We start from the raw sequence: 20,245 nt of genomic DNA on the forward strand, positions 1-20,245 counted from the left end.
CCAGAGTCCATATCTCTAAAACTCTAATTCAGTAGAACAGAGGTTTACTAATTCAGTAAACCACAGGATTGAGGCAATAAGTTATATTTTCACTTTTTAAGCAAACATGGCTATTGTATGGAGGACAGTTCAAAAATGCATACATTTTTAAAGTAAAAGTATGATTATTTAAAAAATGTGTTTTGAATTTTCTATCAGAATTTTCTATAGCTACTTCAGGCTATTACTCTGAAGATATTCATTAACTCTTACTGGCCATTAGAAGATATTTAAGAAAAAGTTTGAAATACTTCCCAGGTTAGGAATAATGCCCCTCCTCAGAAACCATGGCAGGTGGAGGAGAGTTTTATGATGACTGTATGCAAAATTCATTATGCAGTCAGTGCTTAATAAGCCTGAACTTTCAGTCTTAAGATGGTACAGATGTTTTTTATGGTTTAATAAAATCCTTTCTTGAAGTTTACATTATCAAGTTGTAATATTACACTCTTCTGTCTTCTTGACCTTTCTGCAGCTGGTTCACTGTTTGTCCTTAAAACTCCTCACTCCACTTATCCTGAATAAGTAGGGATGCTGTGTCGTAATCCACAATCAATCCACATAAATAAAACAATTCAGCACAGATGTGACCTGAATATACATTTAGAGTCTGCTAATTGTGCAAAGTGGTGGCACAAGGTTTCAAGGTCAAATAAACCAGAAATGAAATTGCTCTGTGGAAAAACACAGAGGGGGCAATGTTGCTGTTTATTATTAAAATTGTTCTTTTGTAAAGTTGTAGACAGTTCTCCACTCTGCAGACATTTCATAACCCATACCAACTGCTTTTTCCTCAGGTAGCAATGAGAGTAGGTTTAAAAAAAAAAAGGCTTAATTGCTACAAAACCACAAAAAGGTAAATTCAGTCTAGTCTAAACCCTCCTAGAGACAGAGAAATAGAAAGAACAGACTTCGAATTTGAGTGAAGTTTGAAATCTGGTTTAACTCCTTATTAGGATAGATTCTTGAGCACTTTAACTTGAACTATAATGCCTCTTCTTTGTGATATGGGTCAAAAACTAGTATTTGATTCTGATTACAATAAGAAGCAGAATTAGCACAGCCTGCTGGCTCCTTCCCCTAAGATCAATGGTAGGTGGGGGAACTATTGAAACTTAGAAACCTGAGGAATAAAAGAGACAACTGTGGGAAGCACTTGGAGAGAGGGAGAGCTGTTTGAAGTATTGTGTAGATAGGAGATGGGGTCCAGCCAGTGGGATCAGGAAGGCTAAATTAGGAAAAGCCCCTTTCCGTCCCTGACGCTGCCGAGGTCGCACGCGCGAGGCTTCTCTGCCGCCGTCAAGATGCACTACGTTGCCTCCTACCTGCTGGCCGCCCTTGGGGGCAATACCTCTCCCAGCGCCAATGACATCAAGAAGATCCTGGACAGCGTGGGCATCGAGGCGGACGACGACCAGCTCAACAAGGTCATCAGTGAGCTGAACGGCAAGAACATTGAGGACGTCATTGCCAAGGGTATCCGCAAGCTGGCCAGCGTGCCCTCTGGCAGGCCTGTGGCCATCTCTGCTGCCCCAGGAACTGCAGCTCTTGCTGCGGGTTCTGCCCCAGTCGCAGCAGAGGAGAAGAAGGAGGAGTCGGAGGAGTCAGATGACGACATGGGATTTGCCTCGTTTGACTAGAGTCCCGCTCCCCTGCAAAAAAAAACCCTTTTTGTGTAAAACAAAACAGAAAAAAAAAAAAAAAAATAGGAAAAGCCCTTTGAGTCCAGCTGTTGCCTTGAGACCATCAATGCCCACTCCTTAAAACTCAGCACGGCTGCACAGAAGCTCTCAGAGAGGAGCAGTGAAAAGTAGTACAGGTATTCAGTCCCCTACCCCTTCCTTCTCAAACCTCAGTGGGGAAAGTCTCCTCTCCAACATCGGGGTGAGGAGAAACAGCCGAGAATAAAATACTCCCTGAAGAGCTGTTCAGTGTAGAGGAAGAGTGATGACCGGTGCTTTTCTGTATTTCTTCACACGAGAGCTTTCCCTCTTCTCCTTTGAACTCACCTGGGTTGTCACAAAAAAGGGTTCTGATGTACATCCCTTTATCTTAACACGGACCTTGACAACAAAGAAGTACAACCACTTCAGAAGAAAACAGTGAAGTAAGCTCCAGAGATCAGCTGTACAACACAGTGCCTACAATTAATAGTAAGGCATTCTGCACCCCAAAATTCGTTAACTGTAGATCTCATGTTAAGTATTCTTACCAAAAAAAGGGGTGGGGTGGGGATACAAGGAAGCTTTTGGAGGTGATGGATAGGTTTATTCCCTTGATTGTGGTGGTGGTACTGTGAGTGTATTCATCTGTCCAAACCCACCAAATTGTATAAATTAATTATGTGCAGTTTTTTGTATACCAGTTATACCTCAATAAAGCTGAAAAAACAAAAGAAACAATGAACTATATAATGGGTACCTTCAGAGGCAGAGATATTAAACAAAACAAACCCACACACCTATGGTCAGCTAATCTATGACAAAGGAGGCAAGGATATACAGTGGAGAAAAGACAGCCTCTTCAATAAGTGATGCTGGGAAAACTGGACAGCTACATGTAAAAGAATGAAATTAGAACACTCCCTAACACCATACATGAAAATAAACTCAAAATGGATTAAATACCTAAATGTAAGCCTGGACACTATAAAACTCTTAGGGGAAAACATAGGAAGAACACTCTTTGACATAAATCACAGCAAGATCTTTTTTGACCCACCTCTAGAGAAATGGAAATAAAAACAAAAATAAACAAAACAGAACAAGAAATTTTATAGTAAATATAATATCTATAATATTGATATGAAACAAAATTTTAAAAAATAATTTAAGATGTCTAGTTAGAAATATTGGGTATGAAAAGACAATTTTCAAAATGAACCAATACTGCATAGCAAAAAATTAACTTTACCCAAAGAGATATTTGGTCTTTGGGAAATAACCTGTAAATGCTTGGAATTCCCCAAATGTTGGAAGTGTCTTTGTTATTCCTGATAGTCCCCTTGAAACTGAAAGCTTATGCTAATAAGATGACTCAGGGTGAGGGCTGCCCAGAGCAGAAAGACCAACCTTGCGTGATTAGAGGGTTGGAGTTTGAGCCACATGAAATCAGCCCAACCTTGGGGCGGGGTGGGGGGGGGGGGGGCTGGAGATTGAGTTCAATTGTATGGGCAATAACTCAATCAATAATTGTTATGTAATGAAGCCTCAATAAATACTTTGGACACTGACACTGGGCTGAGCTTCCTAGGCTGGCAGTACTCTGCGTATTGCCACATATCAAAGTCAGAAGGGTAATGAGCCCTAAGGACACAGAAGTTTTGCATTTGGGAGCCTAGTCCTAGTCCCAGATTCCACCCTCTGCATCTCTTCCTTTGTCCAGTTCTGGTTTGCTATCTTTTTGCTATAATAAAACTATAATCATAACTACAACACTTTCCTGAGTTTTGTAAGTCATTCTAGCAAATTATTGAATCTGGGGAAGTCCATGGTGACCCTTGAATTTATAACTAGGTAGTGTGAAGTGAGGGTATCCCTGGGGACACATAAACTTGCAGCTAGTGTCAGAAATCCTGGGCTGACTTGGCAGTCTGGAGGACTATGCCCTTAATCTTGCAGTTGGGCTACCTATGAGTAAATACACTGGTAAAGAAAAAAAGTGAATACAGCAAAAGAACAAATTACTGAGTGGGAACATCATGTTAAGGACTTATTCCAGAAAAAAGCAGGAAAGGCAAAAAAACTGATAAAAATTTTAAGTTCCAGTGTCTGAATAATAGGAATCACAGAAGGAAAAAACATCCAATAGAAGAAAATATTGGGGGGAATAATTGAGCTAAATTCCCCAGAATAACAGGAAGGAAGGAAGGAAGGAAGGAAGGAAGGAAGGAAGGAAGGAAGGAAGGAAGGAAGGAAACATATGACTGGAAAACTCTATAGAATGTCAAAAGAGAGATGAAAAGCCATTTTATAGGAAAATTTAAGAAAATCAAAGATAAATAGAAGGTTCTAAAATCTCTGGAAAAACAAAAAAAGAGAACATCATATTCAAAGGGAAAGATTTATCGACCTCAGTCTTCTTAACTGCAATACTGGAGTTGAGAAATCAATAAAGGAATATTTTTAAACAATTAAAGGTAAATAATTTTGTTTGTTTTGTTGAAGTATAGTTGATTTACAATATTTCAGGTATACATCAAAGTGACATATATATATATATATATATATATATATATATATATATATATATATATATATTCTCTTTTTCAGCTTCTTTTCCATTATAGGTTATTACAAGACACTGAATATAATCCCCTGTGCTATATAGTAGGTCCTTGTTGGCTATCTATTTTATATATAGTAGTGTATATCTGTTAATCCCAATTCCCAATTTATCCCTCTCCACTAAATGCAAATAATTTTGAATCTAGAATTTTATATCTTGCCAAATTGCTGTTCAAATGAGAGAATATATATATTTATTTATGTTTGTGTTGTGTGTTTGTGTGTGTGTTAACAGGGTAGATAAACCTCTTAGATAAAGACTTCAGAAGATTTGACACATAGTTACTTCGTTGAAAACATTTTGGAGGAAATGTTAAAAGAGGAGAAACAAATCAAGAACATGAGGTAAGAGAAATCTCTATATATTATATATTATTACTATAAAGACAGGTTTGTTTTTTTTTTTTTTTAATCTGTACAGAAGAGACGCACTTAAACCAAAAAAATGTAAAAGGTTGAAATTAAAAGGATGCAAAAAGAGATAACCAAGTTCTAAAGAAAAAAAAAATGCTAGTACAGCTACTTTAATATTAGACAAAATGGGCTTTAAATTAAAAAATCTTTACTAGGAATAGAGAAGTTTCTTATTGCTGAAGTTTCCATTCACCATAATGGAAGATATAAAATTTTAAACATATGTACAACTAAAAAGTGGTTTCATGTATATTATACAATAAAATGATGGATCAACATTTATAAATAGATACATCCATCATCAGAGTGGGAAACTTCAATGTGACTTTCTCACTTATTAATAGATCAATCAGATAGCACATAAATAAGCATATATATGATCTAAACACAATTATGAAGCTTGACTTCTACATGGATATATGTAGAATGCTGAACTTAAATACTTGAGAAAAAAATCTGCTTGTCAAGGATATATGTATATGTATAACTGATTCACTTGCTGTACACTTGAAACTAATACAACATTATAAATCAACTATACTTCAATAAAAATTAAAAATAAATAAATAATGTTTTAAATTTAAAAAAATAAAAAATAATATAGAGCAAGCCTCCACAAATTTCAAAGAATAGGTATAAAACAGACGATTTCTTGATTATAATGCAAATTAGTTAAAAATTACAAAAAGTAAAAATTGTCCATGCATTTTAAAATCCAAACAAAAATGTATCTAGATAACTCATGAGAAGATATAATTATCTAGAACTGCTTAATAATGACACATTATGTATCAAAACTTGTGGACTACACCTAAAGTGGTATAGTTGACACATTGTAAATTAAGGAAATTTTGCAGCATTATGTACTTGTATAAGAAAATAATACAATCTAAACATTAATAAGTTAAGGATCCAACTTAAGAAGTCAGAATAAACAACAAAATAAACCCAAAGAAATTAGAAGGAAAGAGATAATATAAGACCAGAAATTGATTAAGTTTAGAGATCAATAAAGCTAAAAATTAGATCTTTGAAAATACTAATAAAATAGACTAAATTCTGGCAATATTAATCAAGAGAAAAAGAAAAAATAAAAACATTTTGAATGGTCAGTCCAAAAAAACTACATACTATATGTTTCCATTTCTATGGCATTTTGGAAAAGGCAAAACTATAGGGACAGTAAAAAGGTCAGTGGTTGCCAGGGATTCAAGCAAAGGTGGAGAGAGGGTTGAATAAGTGGAGTACAGGGGATTTTTAGGGAATGAAAGTATTTTGTGTGATACTGTAATGATGGATACATGACATTCTACATTTGTTAAAACCCATAAAATTGTACAACACAAAGAGTGATCTCTAATATATATTATGGACTATTAAAAATATATCATTCACAACAGTATCAAGGAATACCAAGTGTCTGGTAACATACATCAAAATGTCCTGAAATTCTTATATATGCAAAAGAAAAATCACAAATATATATTAGGAGATGTAAGAATGAACATGACAGTATTTTTCATAATAGCAAAAATCATTAATAGGAGTATAATTAAGTAAATTTTTTTGCAATAGATTATTACACAATAGTAAAATTATATGAATTACAACTACACAGCTACACAAACAAAATAATTAATCTTAATAAGATAGTATTGAGAAAACAAAAGTAAATGTCAAAAGAATACAGTAAGTTCCTTACATACAAACCAGGTGTGTTCTGAGAGCATTCGTAAATCCAATTTGTTCGTAAGTCCAACAAAGTTAGCCTAGGTACCCAACCAGCACGATCGGCTATATACTGCTGCTTTGATGCTTGCTTCTGGACATCCTGGGCTTGAAATAAAGATAATGTACTACTGTACGCTATATAGTACTGTACAGTAAAGTACACAAAAGCACAACCACTTGTAGAGGATGCACGCACATGACAATGTATGACAGACATGTGAACTAGCTTATGTGATTGGACATGCGAAGGCACCTTTGAAAGTTCACAACTTGAAGGTTCGTATGTAGGGGACTTACTGTGTAGACGAGTGTTTTCATTTCTCTTCAGAGGATTCTTACTAATAAAATTATTGAGCTATATGGTCAGTTTATTTTTAACTTTGAAACGTTTTTCCAAAGTGTCTGAACCATTTTAAAGTCCCACCATTGGTTCCTGTTTTTCCACATCTTCACCAAACTTGGTATTATCTTTTTGTTTATAGTCATCCTAGTGGGTATGAAGTAGTATCTAATTGTGGTTGTAATTTGCATTTCTCTAATAACTACTGATTTTGATCATATTTACCATATGTTTTTTAGTCTTTTGTGTATCTACTTTCCTGAAATGTCTTTTCAAGTCTTTTGATCAAATTTTAATTGAATTGTTTGTTTGCCTATTATTGAGTTTAAAGAGTTCTTGAATTCTGGATACAAGTCTTTTTTTTTTTTTTAAAGACTTTTTCTTTTCTTTTTTTTAATTAATTAATTAATTTTTATTTATTTTTATTTTTGGCTGTGTTGGGTCTTTGTTTCTGTGCGAGGGCTTTCTCTAGTTGTGGCGAGCGGGGGCCACTCTTCATCGCGGTGCGCGGGCCTCTCACTGTCGCGGCCTCTCCTGTTGCGAAGCACAGGCTCCAGACGCACAGGCTCAGCAGTTGTGGCTCACGGGCCTAGTTGCTCCGTGGCATGTGGGATCCTCCCAGACCAGGGCTCGAACCCGTTCCCCTGCATTGGCAGGCAGTTTCTCAACCACTGCGCCACCAGGGAAGCCCTGGATACAAGTCTTTTATTACATTTTTTATTTGAAAACATTTTACATTTGTCTTTCCCTTTTTGAAATGGTTTTTATTTAATTACGCATTTTTTTTTTATTTTAGCGAATTCCAATGTATCGATTTTTTTCTTTTACAGCTGTGCTTTTGGTGCCATAGCTAAGAATCCTTTGCCTAACCCAAAGTCACAAAGATTTTATCTATGTTTTCTTCTGGAAGTTTATAGTTTTAGCTCTTACGTTTAGGTCTATGGTCCATTTTGAGTTAATATTTGGGTATGGTGTGAGATAAGGGTCTCAGTTCATTTGTAGGGGGTATGCACACATGCACGCACATGTATTTGTATTTGCTTAACGATTTGTTAAGCAGATTTAGATATAGATTTAGTTTTAGTTTTAGATTCAGCAGAGGTTCCCTCAGATGAGAGGGACCAGAGAAAAGAAAAAATGGTACACAGGAGATGTCAGTTGCCATCAAAGTCCTAGTTTCATTGTTTGATGGTAGGTTCATGACCATTTATAATATTATACAAAACAAATTAGCAAAGGAGACTTCATTTACCAACAATGAGAGTATATCCAGAACTAGAGATTTTATCAAATCCAATTATTTGTTTCTGAAGTCCAATAAAGATAATAAAATGGGGATAACAATGCCTAATTGGTAGTGTTGCTTTACAAATCAGAGAAACATATACATATAAAGTGGCTGACACATGGTAGATGCTCAACCCACAGAAGCTCTGGTGGTTATTATGAGTTTATTAATATGAGTGTTGAAGGAGAAAATAGACTAATTTCAGAATAAAGGGCCACATAATAATTTGCTGGATTTAGGTTAGCCTCAGAAAGAGGGCTTATTAATGGTCTCTCATCAATAAAACTGTCTGTTTATCCCTGAGAATCCCATATATACTTGTGTATATTATTGACCTGACTCTATCCAAAATCCTGAAAGAAAAAACTAGGCTTTTCATCTCTGCTCTGGTGAAATATTGTTTTAAAATATAACAAAAGCCTTATCAAAGTGATTCAGGAAAATGTGCCATTATAATCAAAAGACTTCCCTTCCTCAAACTCATGAAAGCAGCCTCTTTCAGGCATATGCATTCTGTCTCCTGATGCTTCAGCCACATCAGTTTCGCCAATGAATCCAAGCACCAAGAGGGACATAAAAATCTTCCTGTCTTTCAATATCTCTCCAGAAAAATAAAATCATATTTATATATTCAAACACAGATAGCTGTATAGTAGAGTAGAGCATAATATAGTGTAGGATATATGGCAAGAAAAATCCACATAACAATTTAGATTCCAAAGCCCCTTCCATTCTGAGCCTAGCAACTGAAAAGAAAATTGAAACAGGCTGATATTCTGCTGTGACAAGCCAAAACCACAGTGACAATGCTGACAGGCACAGAGATAATTTAGTTCCTGATGTGAGCAAAAACCCAAATTACCTGCCCATTAATACTAATGAGACACACTGAGATACTCTCAGACACTTAGATTCTTTACTCATTAATAAAAGTCAGAGAATAAGCGAACTTAGAGAAACTGCGGGAATAAAAACATGCTTTGTGCCTAACACTGGGAAAGACAATAACTCAGAAGAATAACACCCCAAAACAAAAGAATTTTAAAAAATAAGTATCAAGTATAGCCTCATTGATCCTATACTCCAAAGAGGCTATATTGGTGAGGGCGTGGCAGAAACAATTCTCTCCAATCCCTACAACCAGTCATGTTTTGGTTGGTTGGTTGCTTGGTTGGTTTCTCTGTTTTCTCCCTCTCCCACCACATGGCCTTTCTGTAAACTTTTACTTTAAACCTTCTCCATCTTATGTGTTTCCTATATTAATGAAAACAAGAGCCCAGGTACCTAAGCCATAAATCCAGGAGTCCTACTACATTCTCCTTCAGCCCTGCCCAAGCATCTCATCAATCATGAAATTCTGCTGATTCTATCACCTTACATACTGTTCATTCATCATCCCTACTGCTTTTTCAGGCATCTTCATGTCTTGCCTGAACTACTGCAACTGTCTTCTGGGCTCCCTGCCAGTTGCTTTACCCCCTTTCATTCCCTTCTCCAAAAGCAGACAGTGAACTTGCTGAAATGCACATCAGAACTTCAGTGACTCCACAATGATAAAATGATAACATTTAAATGCCACAGCATACCATTCAAGACCCAGTATAGTCAGCCTCTGCTGAATGCCCCAACCTTGTCTCTTTCCATATCCCTCCTCATACTTTTCATTTCAGTCTGTCTAAGCCAGCATTGCCCAATAGAAATATAAGGTAAGCTACACTTTAAAAGTAAAAAAGGGACAGGTAAAGTGAGTTTTAATAAAATACTCTATTTAACCCAATATCTGGAATTCTTAATTCCAGATAAAGAAGATGTGGTATATGTATATATATACAATGGAATACCATTCAGCCATGAGAAAGAAGAAAATCCTGCCATATGTGACAACATAGATGGACCTTGAGGGCATTATGCTAAATGAGATAAGTCACACAGAGAAAGACAAGTACTTTATGATCTCACTGAAACATGGAATCTAAAAAAGCCAGGTTCGTAAAAACAAAAAAGTAGAATGGTGGTTTCCAGGAGCTTGGGGTGTTGGGTAGGGGAATTACGGAGATATTGTTTAAAGGTAGACATGACATTTGCAACTAGTAGTTAAATAAGTCCCGGAGATCTAATGCACAGCATATGATTACAGACAATAACACTGCATTATAAACTCCAAAGCTGACAAAAGATATACCCTAATTGTTCCCACTACAAAAAAGAAATGGTAATTATGTGATGTGACAGAGGTGTTAGATAACACTGCAGTGGTAATCGTATTGCAATATATACATATATCAAATCAACACGTTGTACACCTTAAACTTTCACAGTGTTATATGCCAATTATGTCTCAATTCAAAAAGTCATCATTCAAACTTGAGGCATTAGCCATATTTCAAGTGCTCAATAGCCACATACAGGTAGTAGCTATCATACCAGACAGTGCAGGTCTAAGACCATTGCATTTTCTCCAGTCTTCCCCATGCTTACTTGTTTCTGGAATTTTCCATAAACTGCTACCTCTGGAATCCCCTCCGTCCCCCTTCACAGCCTAACCCATTGTGGTCACTGTTCCTCTATTGTGCCCTTCCTGACTTACGTCTCCAAACTGTGTGTCTTTTACATGCACTCCCCAAATACCCTGAGCTTTCCTCAGCCAGGAGTAGATAGGTTTGTTTTGTTTTGTTTTAACTTATGGCACACATATCTTAAGATGTCCAGCAATTGGCACAGCACTTGACACATAGTAAGTGACATGGACACTCATGGTTGTTTGCCTGGTCACGACTCCTGCCTTACCCAGGAATCTACTCAACCTCATATGGCCCATGTAACTCAGAGGATGCGGAGCCCATTTCAGCTCCTGGGGTGGATTCTAAGGTCAAATCGATCAGCATGTGATACTATGCTGGGGATTTTTATTGGTCCGGAATGAGAGTGTGACCTAAGTTGATAGACTCAGGCTGAGGGAAAGGAACTCATCCCAGAGTTAAGGCAAAGTCTTTTGCTTTTATCCCACAATACGTGATCAAGAAAGTGTGCTGCCCCTATTGGAGCTGGCTAGTCCCCTTATGAGGATCCTTGCAACAGAGGAAAAATAAGAAAAGAACGCAGGGCCATTAAGTAACCCAGCTTTGAAGTCTGCAGTGTGTCTGGATTTCAGCATTTACGAGATAATAAATTTCCTGATTTTTTAAGCCAGTTTGAATTAATCTTTTATTACCTGCAGCCAAAATATATAACTGATCCTGTTAACTTATGTTAAATAAATGTTAATTATATGACAGACATTGTTCCAGACATTTTACAGATGATATCCCCTTTCCAACAACCCATATATGCTTGATATTTTTGATGTCTTTTAAATTTTACTTCTATGTCTTATTGAAAATTATTTTCAGAGATAAGTTCTTCCTCTGACTAATTAGGGCATTTTCCCCCTTTTATTACCTCTAAGGCAGGAAGTCTCCTCAGTATCTGTTCACTGGGATTGCAGATTACTGCAGTGCAGGGACTGTGGGGTGTCCCCATTCTTATCTTCTGCCTGTGTTTACTGCTATTAGACCATCCCTGTTCCACAATTGTATATAAGTATGGGACAGTAGGACATTTATCTCTTTATTATCTGTACCATCAAGCCAAAAGGAGGGCCGAAAAAATGTGACAGAATGGACTGCACATTATCCAGTGACACGGGACCTTGACTAGATGGGATTTGTGGTTGTATTCCTTAGGGAAAAAATGGGAGTAGGGAGTGTTCTATGTGTGGGAAAATACTGAGAGGGACATTTGGTGAGCTGTGGCAGAGACCATGCTAAGTATTCACAGATTCCCCTTTCACTCTCCTCTCCCTTATTTGCATTTAGGTTGGGGGTCATGTGACTTAAGTCTGACCAAAGGAATGTGACTGTATGTGATATCAATATAGGCCACTTCAGCTCTGGTTCTTGTAACAATCTCATGTGATAATCCACATTCTTCCTTGAAGGTCTGTGCTAAAAATGGTGGCATTTTTTTATATAGAAGGTGTAAGAATCCCCAGTGCACTGCTTGGAGAGGAGTCCAATCTCCATCAGATTGAAATATGAACCAGAAAGGAGGTCATCTTATTTTAAGCCACTGAGATTTTAAGGTGTTTCCTTAAAGCAGCTAACATTACTTACGATGACTAAAATAGTACTCAGTAAATGGTTGTTGAACCAGTGAATTGGGTTAGGATAGGATATCATTTACTTAATGGAATGCCCACAGCAACTTCAGCCAAAACAAAAAATAGAAAATAGACAATAAAATAAAATTCAGAACTGCACTCTCCATGAGAGCATCTAGAGAATCTGTATCTGAATCATTCACTACTAAGTGCTTAGCTCTCAGCACCTGCCTGGCACAAAGTATGTGCTTAATAAACATTTATTTCCACTTTTCCTAAAAAGGGAGCTATGAGCTTAGTAAATGCTTAGAGGTTCACAGACTCCTCTTTAAGCCTGATTTTATGTAGCGATACATACTTTGTAGAATTATAGTTGATATTTTTTTGCCCGTATACTTTCCTTTGTTTTACAAAATATATCCATTAGTCATCATTGCAATCAGGAAAAGGTAAGTGCTAATTTTAAGAAGTTATAAATAAACGTTGGACATTTAGATAAGCAAAAACATGGTATTAAATTAAGATTTTAAGTAACAAAACAAACACTAGAGAAACCAAGAAATACATTCAGAAGCATTAGCTGTATCTATGGTCATTATGAAAGGATTCTGCCAGGAAGCAATTCAAGCAAATGGCAACATAAGACACAGTTACAAGAAAAATCAGCCTCAAGTTTCTATTCTCTGTCTTACTTTGTAATAAAAATAAAATGGTCTGGGCTATTTAAGTTTCTGGAAAATTAGTTCCTATCACGTGGAAGCAGAACACATGATTTAACACAATGATCCTTAATGTACTAAAGTAAAATACACTGTGCTTTTTGACCAAAAACAGGAATTAAGGAAGGTTACAGTGTCTGTTTTGAGATTTGGAAAGGTAATTGGGAAATGATAAACAAGAGGAGCTAGGAACCCAGCAGGGATGAGGGAATCTGGTAGGTTAGACTTCACTCATGTTTTGATTTAGCATCTTGTTCAAAGACTCAGCATCTTATTCCCTAAGGAGTATTTATCTTTAAGTTTTGTGAAAAGTGTAAATTGCACATAGGAATTAATTAATTTAATGCTTCAGTGTCCTACCTAATCAGATTATAAATCACTGTCTCAGACGGTATCTTTTATAATCATGACATCCCTAAGAGCTAAATTTGTAGGTTAGGTTATTGATTAAACGTGGGGAGGGTGAAAGTCATAAAATCGTCGGGATTGACTCTCAGAGCTTGGCATGAACAATTGGGTGGCTAATGGTGCCATTTATTGTGGCAGTCCACACATTCTAATGTGTATAGAAATCACCTGGAGACTTTTTAACTATTTCAATTCCCTGGCCCACTTCCTAAAATTCTGGCTCAGCAGATTTATAGAGAGGAGCCCAAGAATTTGAATTTTTTTAAAAGCACCCCTGGATGATTCCGATGCAGGTGGGTAGAGGGCTACCTTTTGGGGTATTTGTAAATAGGAGAAGGAGAAATATATTTGGAAAAATGTCCTAAGTTTTAGGGGCAGAGAAGAATGTTCTTCTGATGTGAATCTGAGTAAGTTGTTTCCCATCTGCCCTCTAATCTAACCCTGGAGAAGAATGAACATTGATAAGTACACAACTAGGATACTGAAGGATCCCCAAACCATTACAACAGAGATAGTTCTAGGAATTCGGGAACTGTGTAGGCTCAGGCAAAGAAGTTTACCTCCAAAAGGCTGTATTTCCAAGCCCTGGGAAAGGAGGTGGTAGTTGGATTAAAGATAAGAAAATAAGGCAAATGGCCTGAGGTTGTGTTTGCACTGTCAATATCCATTCACAATCCAGACATTTTAATATTTGCTTTATATGCTTTATAGTATTTTCTGTTCCTTAAACTTCTAGTATGATTTCATGCTTACAAAGAATGACAAACAGTATCATGGGAGAGAGAGGAGGAGAGGGACACATAGAAGTGAAAATACAGGGTGGGAAATAGCCCTACAAAGATTGCCTAGCAAATAAGACAGGCAGCTTAGAAGAAGTCTGATCTGGAACTTGCAGTAGAGACAACAGAACTGAGCTCAGATTAACCTAGAACCTCGGACAGGGGAGAATCCCTCCAGTGGAAATCAGCCATAGCAAAAGAAAGAGCCACGTTGTTATGCCATTATCACTGGTTTTAAGAGTTCTGGGAAAAGGTTTATCCTTTCATTTCAACATTTGAAGATGGTATCCTTAAAAGAACCATAAAATACCATTTTTGAACACCCTTATTTATGCAAAGCACTCTTTAATTTCCCAGTAAGTATGACTTTGGCAATATTCTCTATTAAAGGGAGTGCTAAAAATGTACTGAAGCCATACAAACAATGGTGATCTGCCTTTCTTTGGGGACATTTTTCTTTTTGAGAAAAATGGAGCAAATTATGAGGTGCTATTAATAGCCACCAAGGAGAATAAGTTTGGAATAAAATTAAAAGAATATACCTATAATGTCTTCATACTCAGTAATGTCTTACCAATTTCTCTTTTAATGGCTCAATACAATTCCATTGCTTTTGGCATTAAGAGGCTTCATTAGCATACTTCTACTTTCATTTAATTCTAAAACCAAAAAGATAGGGTTGAATAGTATCCAAGGGAAAAACAAAACATTTAGTGTATTCAGGCTTACCAGCACCTTGGTGCATAATTCTGTCCATGCTTAATATATCCTCCTTCCCAAATTCCATTTTCCAAGCTGTGCATTTCAGTTGTTCTTCCCCATATTATGCAGGTTAGGTAATGGATGATGCCCGTTTTTAGAAGTGACCAAAAAACATGTGCATTATTTTTTTAAGTGCATACCAAATGACAGACTCAATTATAAAAATAAATGGTTAGAATTTTTACTTACCCTTGAAGGATCAGGAAATTGCTCTTTTAATGCATTTAAATGGAAGAAAAATACTCTGATTCATTATGGAGCAGGTTGCTATGTAATTTGCTTACAGTGTTTTTGGCATTCACACACACATTTCATTATTTAGTACATGATACTTTTTACGAAGATGTGTAAACTCTCTGGGTATGGATCCATTTTGAAAATTTAGTTTCTCTGAAACAAAGAAAAGCTTGAGAGCAGAAAGCTGTAAAAAAGAAACTGACTCCAGAGACAGCCACCTGTGGCGTCCATATGCATTTGGGTTTTCAAGGCAGAAGGCAACAGGGCACCAAACTGTGCATACTCTGAGGAGCTGCTGGGTTTAAATTGTGAAATGGGAGGCTTCAAGTGGAAAGAAAATGGACTTAATGTAAGAAGCCCACTGGAGACCCCAGTTAGGAAAACAAGGGCTGGCCACAGAAGATTATGGATGTGACTCTGGACCTGAATGGTCAATGTTGACATTCTATCCTCACCCTTTGCCAAGGGGTGCTAAGCTAGCGTCCTCTGAATTACACAGTTGACCATGCTTTACTGCTCACCCTTAGATAAGCAATGTGTCAAGCACCATTATAATCTTGTTTAATTCACACATTTAATTAAGATGTTACACTTGAGATAAGACACAGAGTGCCTATTTCTTTGGATCAAGCCACCTAGCTAGGAAACGGAGGAGATAAGATTTGAACTCAGGTCTGATTGATAGTGAGCATGGGATCTCTACAGTGCAGAGCTCCCTGGCATGGGTTACTCCTATTCATCAAAAGTGTAAACCCAGAGCAAGGTTTGTATTATTTACAGAATTTTCTAATAGCACGTTCTCTGCACTTCAGATTGGCTACAACACAACAATCATACTTGTTGATTTGTATTTCGTTATCCATTTTATTAATTTTAATCCATGCTTATGGGATTCAGTTTAGACAACATATAAAGTTATTTCTGGGAACTGGGGAAACATGAAGATCTGTGTCTCCCATCCTCTGTGATCTTTAAAAATGCCACAAGGGTAATCTGCTAAAAAAAACTCTTATTTAATTATTTATGCTCTTGCTTTGCTCAACTTCCTCTTCAAAGATGGTCATACCATTGCCACTAATAATCATATAAATTATTATATACACTTATTTAAAGCACGTGGTATGCATCAGATAATCAGTCATCTATCCTCACTATAGCACTGTGTAACAACCTTACGGGAACACAGTGAGCGTTTCTTCTCTCAAGTGGATCAGCCAATTTAAGTGGGGATCTCTGCTTCAAACCATGGGTCCAAGTTTGACTCCTCACTGTGGGTTAGGCTCTGGTCTCCCACATATGTCTTCATTCTGGGTGCCAGCTCGAAGGGTCACCAGCAAATCATAGGAAGCTCCTCTGATGGTAATGGCAGAGGCACCAGAGGGCAAGCAGAATCAGCAAGCATATTTCCAGCCTCCACTTGTGTCATATCTTCTGCCAATTCAAGGTAGAAGTCCATACTCAAGTCAAAGGGAGGAGACCCACCTCTAGAAGGATAAACTGCAAATTCATGCAGCAAACATAGAGAGAGAGAAGGAATTGAGATCAATAATGCAATCTACCAGAAAGCAACTATGTGAAGTTATTTCACATGCTAATTCTAAGAGTCTTGCAAAGTTAGAATTAACTTTCCAATTCTCCCTAAAAGGAAATGAGATAGAGATAATGTTTAAAAAAGAAAAAACATATTCAGTATGACAGTTATTAAATGGCAAGTGTGACATACAAATTTCAGGCTGCCTAATTCCAAAGCCCTTTTGTTCTTCTAGAATCATGACATCTCTCAAAACAAGAAAAAAAGTGCAAATATTTCTACTGAACTTCACATTTTATGGAACACTTTCACATCCATTTTCTTATTGATGCCTCTGCCTGGGACAAACTTGGACATTTTCAGGAACTCTTCTTCACCCCTCTTTAATTATCTAGCTCCTGCTGATTACCTTATTAAGTCAGTCACTTAGCTCACTCCAAAATTAACTACACATGCCACCCAGTTTTCGTCACTTTTCACTGAATCAATCCTTAAGTGTAACACAAAAATTTCCTTTTAGAAAAATCAGATTACTGTCTAGTACTGTTTAACTATTCAAACTCAAGTTGTTTTAGAGTTTTGTTTTAATATACATTGAAGACCTATGATGTGTCAGCCACATCACACTATCTTAATTTGGCTGATAATAGCACAATAAACATGTGCTATGAACTCCAATTTACAAATAAGAAAATGGAGTCTCCACCAGAAAAAAGTAACACAATCAAGTTCACATTGGAATTCTCACCTGGGTCCACTGTCTGACAACAACCAGCTAAGGTAATTAATGGACTAGTAATCTACAGCCCTTTTACCTGTACATCTCATAAATTCATCAAGCCCCACCCCAGGCTCTATCATGCGCAGATGTTACCACAGAACTTCTATAGATAAAGAGGTGTTCTTTCAGAAAGACATTTCCTGAAAAGATGTATTGTCACAGAATGAATGTGGAGGGAAAGGAAGAGAGATTAAATTAATTCAAGAGATGGTAATAGTTACAAACAACAAAAATTATCCAGATAAGAATAATTGAGAGATGGCAGACAGCAGAAGCAAGAAGAACTACAATCCTGCAGCCTGTGGAACAAAAACCACATTCACAGAAAGATAGACAAGATGAAAAGGCAGAGAGCTATGCATGAGATGAAGGAACAAGATAAAACCCCAGAAAAACAACTAAATGAAGTGGAGATAGGCAAACTTCCAGAAAAAGAGTTCAGAACAATGATATTGAAGATGACCCAGGACCTCGGAAAAAGAATGGAGGCAAAGATCGAGAAGATGCAAGATATGTTTAACAAAGACCTAGAAGAATCAAAGAACAAACACATAGACGAATTAAAGAACAAACAAACAGAGATGAACAATACAATAACTGAAATGAAAACTACACTAGAAGGAATCAATAGCAGAATAACTGAGGCTGAAGAACGGATAAGTGACCTGGAAGACAGAAAGGTGGAATTCACTGCTGCAGAACAGAATAAAGAAAAAAGAATGAAAAGAAATGAAGACAGCCTAAGAGACTTCTGGGACAATATTAAACACAACAACATTCGCATTATAAGGGTCCCAGAAGGAGAAGAGAGAGAGAAAGGACCTGAGAAAATATTGGAAGAGATTATAGTCAAAAACTTCCCTAAAATGGGAAAGGAAATAGCCACCCAAGTCCAGGAAGTGCAGCGAGTCCCATACAGGATAAACCCAAGGAGAAACAGACCAAGACACATAGTAATCAAATTGGCAAAAATTAAAGACAAAGAAAATTTATTGAAAGCAGCAAGGGAAAAATGACAAATAAACTACAAGGGAACTCACAAAAGGTTAACAGCTGACTTCTCAGCAGAAACTCTACAAGCCAGAAGGGAGTGGCATGATATACTTAAAGTGATGAAAGGGAAGAACCTACAACCAAGATTACTCTACCTGGCAAGGATCTCATTCAGATTCGATGGAGAAATCAAAAGTTTTACAGACAAGCAAAAGCAAAGAGAATTCAGCACCACCAAAACAGCTCTACAACAAATTGTAAAGGAACTTCTCTAAGTGGGAAACACAAGAGAAGAAAAGGACCTACAAAAACAAACCCAAAACAATTAAAAAGATGGTCATAGGAACATACATATCGATAATTACCTTAAACGTGAATGGATTAAATGCTCCAACCAAAAGACACACACTTACTGAATGGAAACAAAAACAAGACCCATATATATGTTGTCTACAAGAGACCCACTTCAGATCTAGGGAAACATACAGGCTGAAAGTGAGGGGATGGAAAAAGATATTCCATGCAAATGGAAATCAAAAGAAAGCTGGAGTAGCAATACTCATATCAGATAAAATGGACTATAAAATAAAGAATGTTACAAGAGACAAGGAAGGACGCTACATAATGATCAAGGGATCAATCGAAGAAGATATAAAAATTAAAAATAGATATACACCCAACATAGGAGCACCTCAATACATAAGGCAACTGTTAACAACTATAAAAGAGGAAATCAACAGTAACACAAAAATAGTGGGGGACTTTAACACCTCACTTACACCAATGGACAGATCATCCAAAATGAAAATAAGTAAGGAAACAGAACCTTTAAATGATACAATAGACCAGATTTAATTGATATTTATAGGACACTCCATCCAAAAACAGCAGATTACACTTTCTTCTCAAGTGTGCACAGAACATTCTCCAGGAGAGATCACATCTTGGGTCACAAATCAAGCCTCAGTAAATTTAAGAAAACTGAAATAATATCAAGTATCTTTTCTGACCACAACGTTATGAGATTAGAAATAAATTACAGGGAAAGAACCGTAAAACGCAAACACATGGAGGCTAAACAATACATTACTAAATAACCAAGAGATCACTGAAGAAATCAAAAAATACCTAGAGACAAATGACAATGAAAACACAATGATCCAAAACCTGGGGGATGCAGCAAAAGCAGTTTTAAGAGTGAAGTTTATAGCTATACAAGCCTACATCAAGAAACAAAAAAAATCTCAAATAAACAATCTAAACTTACACCTATAGGAACCAGAGAAAGAACAAACAAAACACAAAGTTAGTAGAAGGAAAGAAATCATAAAGATCAGAGCTGAAATAAATGAAATAGAAAAAAAGAAAACAATAGCAAAGATCAATAAAACTAAAAGCTGGTTCTTTGAGAAGATAAACAAAATTGATAAGCCATTAGCCAGACTCATCAAGAAAAAGAGGGAGAGGACCCAATCAATAAAATTAGAAATGAAAAAGGAGAAGTTACAACAGACACTGCAGAAATACAAAGCATCCTAAGAGACTACTACAAGCAACTCTATGCCAATAAAATGGACAACTTGGAAGAAATGGATAAATTCTTAGAAAGGTATAACCTTCCAAGATGGAACAAGGAAGAAACAGAAAATATGAACAGACCAATCACAAGTAATGAAATTGAAACTGTGATTCAAAATCTTCCAACAAACAAAAGTCCAGGACCAGATGGCTTCACAGGTGAATTCTATCAAACATTTAGAGAAGAGCTAACACCCATCCTTCTCAAACTCTTCCAAAAA

The 20,245-nt window shown here is 36.6% G+C and overlaps 1 pseudogene; it reads left to right on the plus strand.

Annotated features, from left to right (window-relative positions):
* The first annotated feature begins 1,343 nt into the window (after positions 1-1,343).
* On the plus strand, positions 1,344-1,679 carry LOC137778012 (large ribosomal subunit protein P2 pseudogene; annotated as a pseudogene).
* Positions 1,680-20,245: the final 18,566 nt, after the last annotated feature.

This window comes from Eschrichtius robustus, chromosome 15 (assembly GCF_028021215.1).
Source record: "Eschrichtius robustus isolate mEscRob2 chromosome 15, mEscRob2.pri, whole genome shotgun sequence".
NCBI classification, from domain to species: domain Eukaryota; kingdom Metazoa; phylum Chordata; class Mammalia; order Artiodactyla; family Eschrichtiidae; genus Eschrichtius; species Eschrichtius robustus.